This window comes from Cynocephalus volans, chromosome 6 (genome assembly GCF_027409185.1).
Source record: "Cynocephalus volans isolate mCynVol1 chromosome 6, mCynVol1.pri, whole genome shotgun sequence".
Lineage (NCBI taxonomy): Eukaryota > Metazoa > Chordata > Mammalia > Dermoptera > Cynocephalidae > Cynocephalus > Cynocephalus volans.
This window is the reverse complement of record NC_084465.1, coordinates 136,406,906-136,425,327: the sequence shown is the minus strand read 5'-3', so window position 1 is coordinate 136,425,327 and position 18,422 is coordinate 136,406,906. Positions and strand designations below refer to the sequence as shown.

At 38.2% G+C, this 18,422-nt stretch overlaps 1 protein-coding gene across 2 annotated transcripts in view; it reads left to right on the top strand.

Moving 5' to 3' along the window:
- The window catches only part of RSU1 (Ras suppressor protein 1), a 190,758-nt gene that overhangs the window by 66,116 nt on the left and 106,220 nt on the right, over positions 1 to 18,422 (top strand). The window lies entirely within an intron of this gene.

The following is an 18,422-nucleotide window of genomic DNA, read 5'->3' as shown; positions in this document are numbered from 1 at the left end:
GTTCTGGGCTTAATTGATATTAATAATCCAAATGTATCGATTCTGAACAACCTCTCTCCTCTTCTTGGCAAATACTCTTCATGCAGGCACCCAGTTCTGATCCTTTAAGACCATCTGTCATTGACCAGAGTTTGACTGTTTAGTTTGTTGGCCTGATAGTGTGTTCTGCAGCTGTAGTGTCCAGCGTCTTAGAAATTGCTGGCGAAATATGACCCAGCTCAGCTCCCTGCCTGGTGTAGTGGAAAGAGCATGGGGCCAGTGGTAGTCGTCTTATCTATGGCTTCTCATTTGTTAGTGGGGTAAGCTTTCTGAGTCTTGGTTGGGTTTTTAATAACTTTTATCAAAGCATTACTCTTATTCTTTTTGCCCTTAAAAACTTTTACCAAATAGTTAACGTGTTTGTTACAACTACTTGAAAATACCTTTTCCAGTCACACATTTGGTTCTCACTTGATTCCATCTCCAGTGGAGATTGTTCAATGTATTCTTGCAGGGGATTCCTCCATCCTGCTCCTGGCAGCTGAATCTCAGTTCTCTGCCTGGTCACTCCTGTGGCACTAGGTGGGCTTATGGCCCCCCTCAGAAATAACCTCCAAACCAGTGATTCTGTAACTGAGGTTATGCTGCCCTTCTGTAAAAAGTTCAGGAGTTCACTTATCTTTTCTTGCACAGACTCTCTGTAGCCTCGAATTTCGTCAGTCCTTTGAACTGCATTGTTTTCTCAAGCTGTGATTATTTGCTTTTCTGCTCCAAAATTCCATAATTAAGAAAAAAAAACAAAATACACACAGAGAGACATTTAACCCACAGTTCTTTGAAGAAGCAGTTCCTCAATCGTGTCTGGTGCTTTTAACATGGCCCATTATTACAAATTAGAATCTGAGCACCCTGAGGGAAGGGGTGTTCTTATATTTGTTTCCTGCTATTCCCTCAGTGCCTGCCATGTGCCATGCATGTGGTAGGTGCTCAAAGAACATTTTCCGAATGAATTAATGAAATGAGGACCTCAGAGGGCAAGGTGTTAGATAGGTTGTGAGCAGGCAGTTTGCCTTCTGTCCGGAGCTGTACCATCCAGTACGGATCCCACCAGCCACATTTCGTATGTTCAGTAGCCATATGTGGGAAATGCAGATAAAGAACATCCCCATCACCACTAATCTAAAGGAAAAGCGGTCACGTGATTTCACGGAACCAGTGTAAAGTTTCACCTTCACTTTTTCCATTTCCCTTTGTTAGTGTTAAAAGGCCAGAGGCATTTATTTTACAATTTTAAGGGCTGAGAAGTAACTCAGCCCCAGATTCTCTTCATTGGGTTTCAAGTAGTCAGGAGCAGGGTGCAGGATCAACAAAAGCTTTTTGTGAAAGGTTTTAAGGCAAAAAACTTCCTGTCAAATGAAAGATTTTGTACAGTAGTTGTTAACCACAGGTATTAGTGTTAGTAGGACTTAGGGAGCTTTTGCAGAATCGAAATACCTGCTGCCTCCCCAACCTGCTGAGTCAGAATCTCCACGCATGGGATGAATGCTGTGCAATTTGATAATGCTCACTTAATGCTTCTCATGTGCATCCTTGGTTAGTGTGATAAGTAGAAATGGAAAAATAAATGTGTATTTCATTGTTTTATTTTATTTCATTTTTCAAGCAACGAAGCAATGCAGGGTATTAGATCAAACAAATATTTCTGTCAGGTAATAGTTTATTAGAAAAATACCTAGCTGAACCTATGCATGCCTATGAATATATATTGCTTAGCCTACTTAAATACTGCACATAATCATATTTGTCTGACATTTCTGTTAAGCTCTCCAAAACTGGACTATATATATTTTTTACACAAAAGTAGAATTGAGGGGAAAGTCTTTAAGCGACTTTATTTTTGTTAGCCATACCTAAAAAAGCTTAGTCTTAATGTCCCTAATTACAGGCAAATGCTTAGTTGGAAATAAATGATAAACCCCTGGCAGTGTCTATTACAAATCTAAACTCAAGAGGAAGACAAATGTATTTTTTATTTTTAAAAAAAGTCACAAATAATATGATTGATAGTAATATAGTAATAACTATTATAATAATAGCTAGGATGTATTAAGACCTCATGTGCCAAGACAGTATGATAGCTTTTTTCCTGTTTTTCCTGCAGTATCACCTGTAATTTTCATAGTAATTGTAAGCAGACTTAGAATTGAGGAAACTGAGGCTTAGAGAGTTGTGACATGTCCATAGGGACACAGCTCATGAGTCACTGAGGCGAGTTCAAACATGACCATCTGTCTTCCAAGTCCACATTCCTGATCATTGTGGTGTCCCCCTTCCCACCTGTATGCTGGTAAGAGGATTCCTAGAAATGTGGTTCCTGTGTTTGAACAAAACACGACACCTGTCCACTCTCCCAAAATGGCGGCAGGAGGAGAGGTGGTCCAAAGTGGCCAGGCGCTTGGCAGGCTTTGCTGGTGGTTGAGCAGGGCTCAAGCAACACTTTGCCAAATGCGGCTGAGGTGGCTTCTGCAAGAGGAATTGCTGTTCTGCTGTTCTGTTCCAAGCCAGTTGCATGTCCCTGTGGTTCATTCCTCCCCCAGTAAACGTGCACCACAATAAGAATAGCTTTTCATTGTGCACTTGCTACCCAAGTGACTATCTGGAAGGTGCTTCTGGCTGGCTGATGAACAGTGCTGGGGAATGATGGACTTGAAGTTTATTATATCTGTCCCTAAAGCATCTACTGGCTACAGGTTTGCTTCTGGGTGCATTTTAAAGTGTGGCTGATGATACTCCCCTCTGTATACAATCTTACCTGTCTGAATACACATAGTAAATGCTTTTCAATTTCCATGAAATTTCCATATAGCATAAATCCAGAGTTTATTAACTTGAACCATTGTTAGTAAGAGTACAAGGATACTTCAAAAAGTTTGTGGAACAATAGAATTGAAAGATAATACGAATCCTAACATGATCTTTTTTAAGACCCCTTGTATTTCAGCCAAACAAGGAAATCCGGATGACTTCTGACTTGCCAGATCTAAGAACATGCAGGAACACAGCAAAATAAAGTCAGGGGCTTGGTTGGAATTTTAATATGTAGTTGTATTACTTTCCTTTTAGTGCATCCTTGGATAAGTTACTTACACTGTTATGCCTGGTTCCTAAACAGTAAAACTTTTGCTCTCATGTTAGTTCATACACCTATAGAAAATTAGATGTATGTTGGGTCTGTCACTCACCCATTCATCTATTCATTTATTCAGACACTTGTTAAGTTCCTACTTTTGGCCAGGTCTTGTCTCCAAGGAACTTGCATTTTCTTTTTCTTTTCTTTTTTTTTTTTTTTTTAAAGAAAATGTAATTTTATTAACATTATTTTTTACATTCTATGATGTTGTGGAGCAGTTGGGAGGGAGGGGGAGAGGGGAAAGGGGAAGGAAATAGGATGGAAGAAGGAGGAAGGAGGAGGAGCCAGACTGAGGCCTGTGGCACCCCCCTCATTCCCACAGGGGACACAGTGGGCTTCCAGTGGTGGCTTGGTATTTCTGGGCTGGGTGCAGATGTCAGGGGGGTGTGGCAAAAGCCCTCGCCCCCGCCATCTCAGCTCAGGAACCCAGGGCCCTTCTTGCTGCAGCTTGGTGGTTGTTGCTGGGCTGGTTGCACATGTTGGGGGGCTTTTTCAATGAAATTGAATGTACTTATTCGACAACTACATTGGATAGTTGTTGATGTATAGATAGGTAAATAGGTAGATAGGTAGGTAGATAGATTTAGCATGTCACATGGTGTTAAGTGATCTGGGAAAAAATTAAGCATGGAAGGGAGTGACAAGCTTGGGGAGAGGTGATCAGAGAAAGCCTCAGTAATAAGGTGGTGCCATTTAAGCAGAGACCTGAAAAAGGAAGCCAACTCTCCTGGCAGAACGTATGCAAGGGTCCTGAGGTGGGCTTGTGTGTTGAGGAAGAGCAAGAAGACCAGTGTAGCTACAACAGAGTGAGCAAGGTGGGGTATAGAGTTGGACGAGAGGAACACAGATAGGAAGCGGGGGCTTATTCACATGGGAACTTTTGGGTGTTGTTAGAACTTTGGCTTTTACTCTGAGTGAGATTGTAGTAGGCTAAATAATGGTTTACTATAGATGCCCCTGTCTTAATCACCAGAACTTGTGAATTTGCTGCCTTCCATGGTAGAAGGGACTTCACCCATGTGGTTTAGAATCTTGAGATGGGGAAATTGTCCTGGATTACCCAGTGTAGTCACAGCATTCTTGTAAGAAGAAGAGATGTCAGAGGTAACAGAAGATGTGCTGACAGAAGCAAGAAGCTGGAGTCATGAGTGGAAGGGGCCATGAGCCGAGGAATACAGGCAGTCTCTAGAACCTGCAAAAGGCAAGGAAACGGATTTTCCCGAAGCCTCCAGAAGGAATGCAGCCCTGCTGGCACCTTGATTTTAGGCTCCATAAGACCCAGTTTCAGATTTGTGAACTACAGAACTGCAAGAGAGTAGGTTTCTGTTGGTTTAAGCCACTGCTTGTGGTAATTTGCTGTGGCAGCAGAAGGAAACTAACACAAAGGGGAGACATGGACAAGTGTTGAGCAAAGGCTTGGCACAGTCTGACGTACTTTTCCAATGGCTCTTTGATGGCTGTGTTGAGAAATAGGGTGAAGGGGGTGGGAGACACATCTGGAAGTGAGAGTCAAGGTAGGAGGCTATTGTAACAATCCAGGTGAGAGTAAATGCTGTTTTCATCCAGGTGGTGGTGGCGGTGGCACACAGGATGGTCAGATTCTGGATCCATTTCAAAGGCAGAACTAACAGAAATTGGGGATGGTTTAAATGAGGGGTGGGACAGTCAAGGTTGACCGTGAGGTTTTGGTCCTGAACAACTAGAAGGCTGGGGAAGATTATGGGAAAAGTGGATTAGGAGGATGGGGGTAGGAGCAGAAATAATCATGAGCTAGGTTTGGATATCTTAAGTTTGAGATACCTTTTTGATAACTAATTGAGAATCTGGAGTTCAGAAGAAAGTTGTGGGCTGCGTATATGATTTTGGGCGTGATCAGCATAAATTTAATGCCACAGATTAGACTGAGATCCCTGTGACTGTAGAGGGTGGAAAATTGAGCCATGAAGATGAAGCCCTTTGGTTCCTAAACACTGAAACCAGAAAGATCGAGGACATTTATGGGTGGGGCGGGCCTCCCAGGTGAACATCCCATCTGTGGTCAGGTCAGGGACTGTGGCTCCCCCACTGCCTGGCCCCACAAATGGCCCCCAGTTCTAGTGCTGTATGGTATGCTTTTGCTTCATAGGAAAAAATGGATTCTCTTAAGGGGAGATTGAGGCTACCTGCTTTTTCCCCCTATACCTGCAGGCAATTCTGCCAGTGAAGGATGGAGAAATACACATAATTGAAATCTTCTCCTGAGCCTGCCTGAATTCAGAAGCCTCTTTTTGGCCAGTATTCTCAGCCAAAATCCAGTCTCTCCTAAAAAGCAGCAATGTGACTAAACGGAAGTTTCACCTCTTTTCCTTCACTTCTGTATTATTTCCTGGAAGAATTAATTAGTGAAAAGGAAAAAAGGTCTGCATTGGTAGGAGGGAAGGAAAGGCAGATACCTTGGCCAATCCTCAAAACAGATCAGATCCAGAATAAACAATGTAAAGGTGACTTCAGAGCTGGTGGCTGTACCTGGTGATTGTGAACAGTTCTCTGTTCCACGTTTTCATTTTTTCACTCACGAGAGGCAGTTAGTTGTCTTGTGAGCTGACAGTTTGAGTTGTGTGTTTTGTGTGGTTCTCTCTCCTAAGTATTCATAGTTTCCGTTACTTGTTCTTGATGCAGTTATTTCTGGTTTCTTGGCTTCTAGACAGTCAAAGGACCCCTTTTCCTGCATTTGTCACTGAAATAATTAATTGCCTTTGGAGAAAAAATTGCATTGATCAGCTAGATATGCAGCAAAGTGTTTTAGATGGAGAACCTTACCTGCACTAATCTAAGCAGCCTATGTGTGTCTGCAGTGGTACATACAGCTGGGGCTAGCTGGCTCCGTGTCCTACTTTACATGCTGGCAGCATTTTTTATTACAGTAACTATGAGAAGCACATGTACTCTTTCTAGCACTCTTGTGAAGCATGGAAACAGATATTAATCCCATTCATAAGTAATGTCATGAATTGAGAATTTCTTCCCAGTTGTCTTCTCCAGAATGGACAGAATTAAGAAAGGGGAGATATACCAGGCTAAAATCTTTTCTGTCATATCTCTTAATCCTTTTCTTATGGACTTTGAGAAGCTAAAGAAAAACACTTTCTTTACGGAGGTAGGCAAGAAGGAAATCCAGTATTCTTTGTTTGGTCAATCAAGTCCCTGACGATAAGTGTCCTGTTTGTCTTTCCTTGTGTTACTGTCACTCTCCTGGTTGATTCCCAATTATTTGGTCCAGAAGTTTAAAACTTTTTAAAAATGGAAACAGTAGAGCGTAGACGTTCGTTATTTGGCTGTTCGTCACTAGGCTTGGATTCCAATCCCACTGTCTAAATTCCTTGCTCTGTAACTTTGGACAAGTTATTTTCCCCTCTATGCCTGTTGTAAAACAAGCGGAGCAATAACTCCCACCTCACAGTGTTGCTGCTAAGAGTAAAAGGATAATCCACATAAAAAGTTTATCCCTGGGTCAGAAATGAGTACAACTGCTCAGTACATGTTGGGCAAATGAATACGCACACACATGCGCACACACACACTCAGTGGATTTTAATATTATTAAACTTTGACTATTCAGAGGCTGTTTTTCTGAAACCTGGGCTCTTCTGAAACAGTCTAAGCATAGAGGTCACCCCAACCCCACCCTCTTGACAGGGAAGAAGCAGTTAGTGGCCGAGTGCCCAATGAGAGAGAATGATGGAGTAGAGCCAGAAGCCACGGTCTCACACACTGTGACTGGACGGTGTGTCCTGTGGATAAAAGGGAGGTTTTAAATTATCCTCTTGTGTGAGAGCTGAGACTCACAGGAACTGTCAGAACAGGTAAGCGAGGGGATGAGAAGGGGGAAGAGAATGAATACCAGATGGGTGGCTCTCCAAGGCCAATACTTAGGGTGGACGAGAGAGCCAGCAAGAGACATCACTGTCATCATGCCATCATCACAAGTTTAATAATAAATTTTAACTTCACAAGTGATTTTCCAAGTCTGTGCCCTTTTTGTGAGATCTGTATTGAGGCTGGGAGCAGGTCACCTGGTTCTCCTTTCTACCTGGAAAGCTCCGTGGTTAGCGTTTTGGTTAGACCATTGATTGCTTCATTCGTTCACTTCTTTTGCCCTCCTTTGTGTGACTATTTATTTGTCCCTAAGTAGTGAATACATTGTTGCATTTTTCATAACTAATCAGACTCACCTCTCCAACCCAATGTTAAGATCTTAAACTACCGCTCTGCGTAGGCAACTTTGTCTTCCAATTGCTTAATGTCTTGCTAACTTACATTAGCTTTTGTGATCATGCCCATGTCATTGATAGTTTTTTCTTCTCCCAGAACTCATGATAACCATTATTCTGAACTGATTGCTTTCATTTTTTAATATCATTGTTGTGTGCATACACTGTAATCCTTTTGTCACTTGTCTACATATTAGCAGTTTATTTCATGTTTAAAACACACCAGTATATAGATCCATCTTCCTAAATCTTTCTTATATTGTTATGAATTAAAACCATTACAGATCCAGAGTGTGATATCTGTCCTGGAGTTGTGCACACTAGTTTAGCTATCATGTGAAATCTTGATCTCTTAACTTGAGGAAAGATGTAATGTCAACATTTACCATACCTAGAATGATCTGACTCCAAGGACATAATAAGCAGGTTCATTTTTTTTAGTCTAGGTTCTCCATTCTGGTTAATTACCTGTCCTAATCCAAGGCAGCTTTATATTATCTGAATTGGTTTTGTCTGCGTAAATCCTGTTATTTGTGAAAGGCAGAGGTGGGTCATGGTGTTTCTAGTTAGATCAAAAGTTAGCACTACTGAATTTGCCATCTTCTCGACTTCTCTTCTTGGTTATATTGAAGCACCCATCTTGGACTTGGGAATGAAGTCAAGAAGTGGGGCAGTGTAGTTGAGAACACAGTTGGTGGAGCTGGCTTGACCCATGCACAATCCTGACTCTTGAGCAAGAGGCTTATCCATGTGTTAACCACTGGCCACAGTTGAGTAGCAGCTGGCTCTTTTCCATCTCGAGTACAACTTCTAGTTCACCAGGTCCCTAGCTGAGCTACTTTGATTGTTGAAGGATTCTGGTCAAATGAAAATGAGGAAATTATGTAACAGGGTCATACAATGTTTTGTATATTTTGTTTTAATTTATAAAGTGATTTTTAATATACAAAAATATAACATGATGTAATTATCCTGTTAGTCACTGGATTTTGGAAGATTTATAATAGTTTGTGGCTTGCTACTCTTGTCAGGGGCAATGGTGCACAAGTTGAAGATTACTGTGTTTTTTTAAAAATTTTATTTTATTTTGTCAATATACAATGTGGTTGATTATTGTGGCCCATTACCAAAACCTCACTCCCTCCTCCCTCTTCCACGTCTCTCGCAACAGAAGTTGAAGATTATAAACATAGTCTGGTTTCAAAGTGACTTGTAGAAAATGTCAAGAATGTCCATTTTGGACTTTTATGGAAGTGCGGTTAGTCTGGTCCCCTCTCTTGCATTATTTTTTCCTGCTGTGCCCACTACCTTCCTTTCACTGGCCACTGTATGCTGTGCATTTGAGTTTGCAAACCCTGATTTTACTCTCTGGATTCCGTCTTGTCTCATGGGCAATGCCAACCATGCACGGAAGTGCAGTGCCCGGCACATAGGAAGCATTCAGCCCATGGCGGCTCCATACCAACAGCTTTTGCTGTTACCCTCCTTATCAGTTTTATTAATACTCCTTCCTCTCCATCTCTACCACTTAGAAAATGTAGTGACTGACTCTGAGACAGTCCTGCAGGAAATCTTCAGGGAAAGTCATTATAAAGGTGCAGATGGGATTGAGGAGCCTGGCAAAAGGGCTTTTGAAAGGCAGGGAGAAGAGGGTGCAGGTGTTCTGAGATGAGCCAGGAGGAAGAGGAGAAAAGAGGCAGGAGGGTCCTGCAGTAGGAACTAGGAGGTGCCTGAGCACCTATTTGTGTGTTTACGTCTTTTATGATTTTGTTCTATTATTTTAGTTTTAGAAGCCAAAAGGATGTAGGAGGAGAAGGCTGATATTTACTGAGCACATAAACTGTTCTGTTAAGCATTTTATGGTATCTTCTCATTTAAATCTCACAACAGCCGTGGGAAGTTGGGGGCTCTCTCCCCGTTTATTGGGTGAGGAACGTGCAGCTCTGAGAGCTTTAGTAACCTCTGAGGACACACAGGAAGATAGACTAGATTTGTAATATAGAATTCATGCCACAGTGTGTGATAAGTACCCCAGGTAGTATCACTGTCTGCTTTAATTTTGTACTCTTTTTAGGTCAAAGTAAAATATAAATAATCTTTGTAAATAAATAGCATTTTATGAAAAATAAAAGCTCTCTGGATTAGATATTAATGAAGATACATACCCTAAAAGACATAATTGTCAATCTGTGAAATGTTGCCAAATGGCATGATATGCTAGCTTCACAGATAGAGCGATAAGTAGCAAGGACTTTCTTTATGGAATTGTAAACTGTGCCACTTTGTACATGTGCAAAATTGAATTTGTCAATTGATTGCTAACATTTTCAAGGTTACTTTTAAGCTAGATAGAATTATATAAATACCTTTGTTTTTATGCAGAGTATCATAATTTACAAAATAGTTTCATACACTTAATCTCAGTTCTATAAAGCTGGCAAGGAGAGCTCTCTGGTCTCTTTTTAAAGATGATTGAACCAAGGAAAGGGGGGGAAGAGAATAGATTGGATATGGGGCATAAAGAATAAGTATGATTTGTAACAATAAATACTTTAATAAAAAATAAAAAATTTAAAAAATTAATAAATAAAAAATAAAGATGGTCAAACCAAGGGAGATTGTGATTTGCCCAAAGCTACATTATTGACATGGCTTATTATTGACAGAATCCAATTTTTATTTAAGATCTTTTGGCTTCATAAGTAAGTATTCTTCCCAATAGTATATCCATAAATGTATCAATAATGAGCCAATAAAAAGGCATAATTTATCATTAGTTGACAGATTGCAGTAATTTCAGATATATTCCTTAAATTTATTTGAAAAAGAGAGAAAATATGGGGAGCAGAAAATTTGTATCCAACTTTGAATTTTGGTTTGGATTATATTGCCTGCTCTTACATTTTATTTCAGTTTTAATATTTCTTTTGCCATACTTCACAAAAAAATCATATATCATATCCTTTGATTCCCATGGTCTTAGCTGATAATCAGAAATGACTCCCATCAAGTCTCCTACATGATATTTTTTAACAAGTTCTATTTTATATATTCTATTTCAGTGAATCATTAGCCCCAGAAAATGCTTTAAGTGTGGATTTTTAAAATGTTAAGTGAATTATGTTTCTACCTGGTGAGTTATTGCCTTAAAGGGGGTGGGAAGTTACAACACATAAAACGTTTCCATTCTGTAATATAAATTTCTGGAAGCCCAATGTCAGGTTCAGCGTGATTGAACACGTGCATCAATCTGTGTTAACACCCGCTGAGAAGGCACGCCACTGTTTGCAGTGGACGTCCCCTGATTTAATAGGACACTAAATGTTTTTTTGCCCTGGGAGAAATGCCAGCAGTACTGAGATTCCAGATTTAATTTTTTTTAAATTCCAGAGATATGTCTGTAAATACAGTTCTTACCATCTGAATACATATATAATATCTTACATTTACATAGCCTCTCCCTTTAAAACATCTCCTATATGTTATAGTATTTTTATATTTTAAAAAATAAGCAATGTCATACAGAGTTAGATGCAAATGGTATTGCATGTGTGACTGTGAGAGTTTCTTTTGGGGTGCAAGGATTACATAGGAAAGAGGTGCAATGGGGATGATGGTTGTTGTTGTTAACACCAGAAATCTAAGGATGGACCCAAAACTATGCCTTATCATAACTCATCACGGGTCAGCCTCTCTTACTTATGTTTATTTACACCTTTCCAGAATCATTCACATTTTCAACTGAGTGTTTATTCCATAAATTGACTACCTACTGCACGAAAGCATCTGATTGTGCCATTTGTACTTCCATTAAAGTTTTAGGCAGTAGTGTGCATTCTATTATTAGTAAACCAAGCCCATGCTCATTCTCAATATCCATTCATTGATTTCAATATGCCTCACTTCTATCTCTGTTACCCTTTGTATTTGCTGTTTTAGAAAGAACGGCTCTTCTCCTTGGACAGCCCTTATCTAATCTACCTTATCATATCACATTCTGACCTCTGGCCCTGTGCACAGTATATTTCTGTAATCAGTTGGGTTTGGGGAACAGTGTTAAATGAAACATACATGATCCTTGCCCTCATGAAGAAAATCTTTGGAAGAAACAAACATTTAAAAGTTACAAAATGGACATTGCAACTAACACCCAAATCTACTAGAATGTGAGCTCCCCTGTTCTGGTGGCATAAGCCACCCTCCTCTGTCCCCCAGGTTGCTAGAATAGCCTCCTGACTGTTTTCCTTGCCTTCCGCTCTCCACTCTACTGTTTGCTCTTCAAACAGAAGTCAAGGTCATGTGATAAAATCACAGGTTAGATTATATCACTTTGTTGATTCGAATTCTTTAATGTACTCTAGGAAGCTATAAGAAGCAGTATGATCTGCCCCATGTTTTTCATGCTACCTTCCCCACTTCCTCACTCCTGGGCTGCTGTCAGTGGCCTCCCCTTAGTTCTTTATGATCTTGCTCTCAGCTTGGAATTTCCATCTCCCAAATATTTGTAAAGCTTGTGCCTTCAGGTACCATCTTGTTTTTTTTCTCAAATAAGTTCTTCCATGAACGTTCTCTATCCCCACAGTTCCCATCCTGTTTTTTACCATGGCATGTTGTTTTTGTTTTTTATGCACTGTTCTAAGTCTCTGGGCAGATATCAGTGGGAAAAAAAAGAAAAATCTCTGCTTTCATGGCAATTGAGATCTGTGATCAGCTCAAATTAATTTTTGTGTGTAATATTTTTTTTTCCATAAAAATAATTGCTCCAGCCCCATTTCTAGAAAAGAATTTCCTTTTCCTATTGAATTGCTTTGGTGCATTAGTCAAAAATCACTTTACTATGTAAGTTTAAATATATTTGCAGTATATGTGTTCTATTTCATTGTTCTACCCTTATAGCAATACCACATTGTCTTGATTACTGTAGCTTCATACTAAGTCTTGAAATCACATGGTGTAAGTCCTCTAACTTTTTCAAGATTATTTTGGCTATTCTAAATCTTTTGCATACACATATAAATTGTAGAATCAGCCTGCTGGGATTTTGGTTGCGATTTGCCTGAATTGAGAGATCAATTTGGAGAGAATTAGCATCTTAACATTACAGTATTGAGTCTTTCAATCTGTAAACATGGTATATCTGTCCATTTATTTGGGTTTTTAAGATTTCTGTCAACAGTGTTATAGTTCTCAGTTGCATATTTTTTGTTAATTTTATTCTTAAGTATTTTATGTTTTTGATGGCATTATAAGTGGCATTTTTAAAATTTCATTTTCAGTGGTTGTTAGTATATAGAAATATAACAGTTTTTTTCAAATTGACTTTGATTCCTGTGACTTTTCTTAACTCACTTATAAGGTCCAGTAGTTGTGTTTTTGTTTCTTATCAGATTTGGAGGAAGGGGGTATATTCCCTGAGGCTTTCTATGTATACAATTATGTTTTCTTCAAATAAAGACAATTGTATTTCTTTTTCCAATTTTTATGCTTTTTATTTATTTATTTATTTATTTTTGTCTTATTGCACTGGTTAGGACCGCCACTAAAATGCAGAATAGGAGTGATGAGAAGGGATATCCTTGCTTTATCTTAATTTAGGGAGAAAGTATGTAGTCATTCATTTTTAATTATTTTCTTTAAAATATTTTAACATTTACTTATGTTGTGGTGTACAGTATGTTGTTTCAATACATGTATATACAGTGCAATGACTCACTTGGGATAGACAGCACAGTTTTGTACCCATTTGTCCACCACATTTCCTCCTCCATTTTTAAATGTGGTACTAGCTGTAAGTTTTTAGAAAACTTATTGGGTTGAGGAAGTTTCTCTGTATTCCTAGTTTTCTGAGAGTTTTTATAAATAGGTTGTAAAAGTTGTCAAATGCTTTTTCTGCATCAATGGAGGCAATCATACGATTTTTCCCAGTGATCTATGCATCTTGGTATTCACACCCTGTGTATTCTTCTCTCCTTGGTTCCTGAGACCAATAGACTACAGCAGGAATGATATGTCACTTCTGAGATTAGATTATAAAAGACACTGTAGCTTCCATCTTGGGCTTGCTCTCAGGTTCTTTTTTTCACTCTATCTTGGATCCCTGTCTCTGGGGAAAAGCCAGCTGCCATATTATGAATAGCCCTATGGAGAGGCCCACATTGTGATGAACTGAAGCCTTCTGCCAACAACCACACAAATGAATTTGGAAGTGTATCATCCAGCCCCAGTCAATCTGTTAGAATTCTACAGCCTCAAATTAACAGCTTGACTACAACCTGAAAGACCCTGATCCAGAACCACCCGGAAAAGCCACTCTCAGATTCATACCCTTGGAAACTATGAGATAATAAGTGTTAATTATGTTAAGTTACAATTTGGAGTACTGTGTTGCACAGCAATAGGTCACTAATAACTCTCCTTTATATGCTAATGTGCTGGATTACGTAGATTTATTTTTTACATGTTAACCCTCACATGTTTAGCCACTCTTGTATGTTTATAGAAAAGCCCACTTGATCATGCCATATTATTTTTTTGATGGTAAAAGCTTTATTGAAATATAATTTAGATATCATATAACTCACACATTTGAAGTGTACAATTCAATGTTTTTTAGTATGTTCACGGAGATCTCCAACCATCACCACAATTTTAGAACATCTTAATTACCTCAGAAAGAAACCCCATACTTTTTAGCTTTCACACCCCAATTTCTCCATCTCTTCCAGCCCTGAGAATTTCATGGTTTTGGTTCTTATATTTATGTCTGCAATCCATTTTGAGTTAATTTTTATATATGGTGTGAGATAAAGATTCAGTTTCATGCTCTTGAATGTGGCTATCTTGATGTCCCAGCACCAATTGTAGAAAAGACTGTTCTTTTCCCATGAAATGATCATGGCACCCTTGTCAACCATCAGTTGACCACAGATATATGGTTTTATTTCTGGACTCTCAGTTCTGTTCCATTGATTTGTATGTCTAGCCTTAGGCCAGTACCACACTATCTTTAGTATTGCTGCTTTGTAGTAAGTTTTTAAATTGGAAGGTGTGAGTTCCAATTTTATTATTCTTTTTTCAAGATTATGTTTGCTCTTTCAGGGCCCTTGTATTTCCATATGAATTTTAGGATCAGCTTGTCATTTTCTACAAAGAATCCAATTGGTATTCTGATAGAGATTGCATTGAAACTGTAGATTATTTTGATATCGCTGTCTTAACAGTATTAAGTCTTCAGATTCACAGATAAGGGATGTCTTTCCCTTTCTTTGGATATTTAATTTCTTTAAACAGTGCTTTGTTGATTTCAGAGTTTATGTTTTGTACTTCTTTTGTTAAGTTTATTTCTGAGCATTTTATTATTTTTAATGCTGTTGTACATAAATTATGTTCTTATTTCACTTCGGAGTTGTTCATTGATAGTGTGTAGAAATACAATTGATTTTTGTATTGATCTTTTATTCTGCAACCTTATTGAACTTGGTTATTAGTGTTTTTTTAGTGAATTTCTTTAGTATTTTCTCTGTACAAGATCATGCCATCTACAATTAAAGATTGCTTTACTTTTTCCTTTTCGGTATGGATGCCTTTTGTTTTCTTGCCTAATTATTCTGGCTACAACCCCTAGACAATGTGGAATATAAGTGCCAAAAGCAGACATTCTTATCTTATTCCCGATCTTAAGGTCAGGAAAGCATCCAGTCTTTCCCCGTTAAATACTATGTTATATGTAGGTTTTTTGTAGATGACCTTGTTGGAGTGAGCAGGACTGAAGCCATGCTGGGGCCTAAAACCACATGGAGTCTAAAAGATTTTAAAAGGATACAGTTTTTTTTCTTGGCATGCATTTCTCTGAGTTCCCTGGTTATTTGATATTTTGAACCTTGATTATGGAACTCGATGACATTATTTACATAAATGTAGTTTTTCAGCCAGCCTGAAGCTGCAAACTTGCACATACTATCCAGACCTTGGAAACCAAGGAAGACATCAGTAGTGATTTGCTGATTCCACCCATCCCCAGGACCCTAAGATAACACCAAGGACAGGAGCAGAAACCAGGCAGAGCCTTAGACCTTGCACTTGACTTCTTACATGGAGCCTCGTCAGCTCACGTCCCCCTCCCTCCTGCTTTTCATTTCCCACGTTCCATTTCCTCAGCTGCCTCTTAAAAAACCCATCAGTAAATCTGAGTCTTGGAGATGGCTGTAGTCTGGACATTCTTCAGGTTTACGGGAGAGATGGGTTAGCCTAACATCACTTCTCAGGTCACTGGTATTCCAGAATAAAGGCTGACTTCACCAATATTTGACTTTTGAGTGGTTCACTTTTGAAAGGGTGCAGGCAGCTGGACCTGTGCCTGGTAACAACCTTTGTCAGGTTTAGAAAGTACACTTCTATTTCTTGTTTGTAGAGTAATTTATCATGAAAAGGTATTGAATTTTGTCATATGCTTTTTCTATATATATTGAGATAATCATGGTTTTTGTTTTCTGTATTTTCCTTTTTGTGTATTTCTAGATTTGATTTGTTAATATTTTATTTAATTTTTTTTCACTTTGTTCATGAGGGATATTAGTGTATAGTTTTCTTCCCATCTTATAGTATCTTTGTATGTTTTTTGTGTGTCAGGAATATTCTGGTCTCATAAAATGTGTAAAATTTGATGCTTTTTCTTTCTTAAATCTTTGAAAGAATTCATCAGTGAAGCTATCTTGGTCTTAAGTTATTGTTTTAGTCCGTTTTGTGTTGCTATAACAGAAACACCCGAGAATGTGTAATTTATAAGGAAAAGAGGAGTTTCTTTAGCTTACGATTCTGGGACAGCCGCATCTGGCACGGGCCTCAGGCTGCTTCTGCTCATGGCGGAAAGTGGCAGGGAGCAGGCGGGTACAAGCAGATCACATGGTGAGAGGAAGCAAGAGAGAGGAAGCAAGAGAGAGAAAGAGAAGGTGCCAGGGTCTTTTTAAGCAACGAGCTCTTGCGGGAACTAATAGAGCGAGAACTCACTCATTAATCCCCCTCCTCCAGGGAGAGCATTAATCCATTCATGAGGGATCCGCCCCCATGACTCAATAAGTTTCCAAGAATGCCACATTGGAAATCAAATTTCCACATGAGTTTTGGAGGGGACAGCACATCCAAACTCCATCAGTTATCTTTGTGGGAAAGTTTTAACTTATAGGTTTTTTTTTTCATAGATATAAGGCCTTCAGATTTTCTGTTTCCTCTGGGGTCAGTTTGTATTAGCATATGTCAGAAATTTTGTGTATTTCTTCTAAGTTGATGTATAGCATCTGTGATGTCCCCATTATTATTTGTGATACTGGTAATTTCTGTTTCTCTTCCTTTTCCCTCCCTTTGATTGGTCTAGTTAGGGTTGATCAATTTTATTACTCTTTGGAAAGAACTAGTGTTGAGGTTTCATTGAGCTCCTTCATTCTTTGTTTTGCATTTCATTGATTTCCTTTTGCTCTGCTCACTTTGAGTGCAGTTTGCTCTGATTTTCCTAGCCTCTTTAGATGGAAGCTTAGATTGTTGATTTTCAATCTTTCTTCTTTTCTGATATAAATAAAGGTATACATTTTTCTATAAATATTGTTTTAGCTGCCTCCCACGCATTCTGTGTTTTCATTATCATTTAGTTTAAAATATTTTCCAGTTTCTCTTGTAATTCCTTCTTTTGAAATGTTGGTTATTTAGAAATTTAGAAACATTTTGTTTTCAAGTATTTGAGGATTTCTGTATCTTTGTATGACTGATTTCTAATTTAAATTACATTGTGATCATAATTTCTAATCTATATGATTCTAAGCCTTCAAAACGTATTGCTTGTTTTATGGCCCAGCATGTTTTCTATGCTGGTGAATTTTACATGTGCATTTGTAATGACTGTGTTCTGGTGTTCTATAAATGTCGGATAAAATTGATTGATAGAGCCTCCAGTAATATTGTTATTAGTTTTTTCTTAAGTCGGTTATCTTTTAAATAACTTAAGAAAGGAGAAAGTCTCTTATTTTTACTGATGTACTTACCATTTCTGGTGGTCTTCTTTGCTTGAGGCAGATACGAGCTTCCATCTAGTATTATTTACCTTCATCCTGAAGAATTTTTTTTTTTTTTTTGTAGTAGTACAGTTCTTTTTGGCCACAAATTCAACTTTTCTTTATCTGAAATATCTTTATTTTGCCTTTTTTGAAGGATTTTTTTTTTTTTTTTTCCTGCATATAAAATTTTAGGTTTACATTTTGGGTGGTTCTATTTATTTGTTTGTTTATTTCTTTCTTTCTTTAATTTTCTTCCAGCACTTCAGAGATCTTCTGTTGTCTCTCTGGTATTCATTGTTTTACTGTCATTCTTGCCATTGTTCTTTGTATATAACATGTCTATTTTTCTTCAACCTCTTTAAAATTTCATTTCTCTTATTTTCTTATGATCATGTTTTCCTTTAAATCCTTGCATGTATTTTAATAGCTGTGCTGTTTTTGGTTTTTGTTTTGTTTTTTATTGAAACACATTGATTATACATATTTGGGGGGTACAGAAGTTTCAGTACACGTATACAGTGTGTAATGATCAAATCAGGGTAATTAGCATATTCATCATTACCAAACCTCATCATTTCTTTGTGATGAGGACATTTGATCTCTTTTCCAGCCATTTGGTAATGCAGTAAATTATGGTTAAACAGCTGTTTTAACATTTTTTGGTTTGCTAATGGAATTTCTGATTCTGCCTTTATTAACTGGTTTTTCTTTTGTTTCCAGATCATCTTTTCCTGTTTCTCTGCACATCTAGTAATTTTTTTGCAGTATGGAAGACATTATGAATAGTATATTTTTGAGTGTATGAATTTTTTTGTCTTCCTTTGTAGGCTGTTGAGTTTTATTCTGGCAAGCATTTAATTGATCGGTGACCAGCTTGATTCTTCCAAGCCTTGTCTTTAATGTTCGTTAGGGTTGAACCAAACTAGTCTTTACTCCTCAGCTAGATCAACTCTGTTCTTA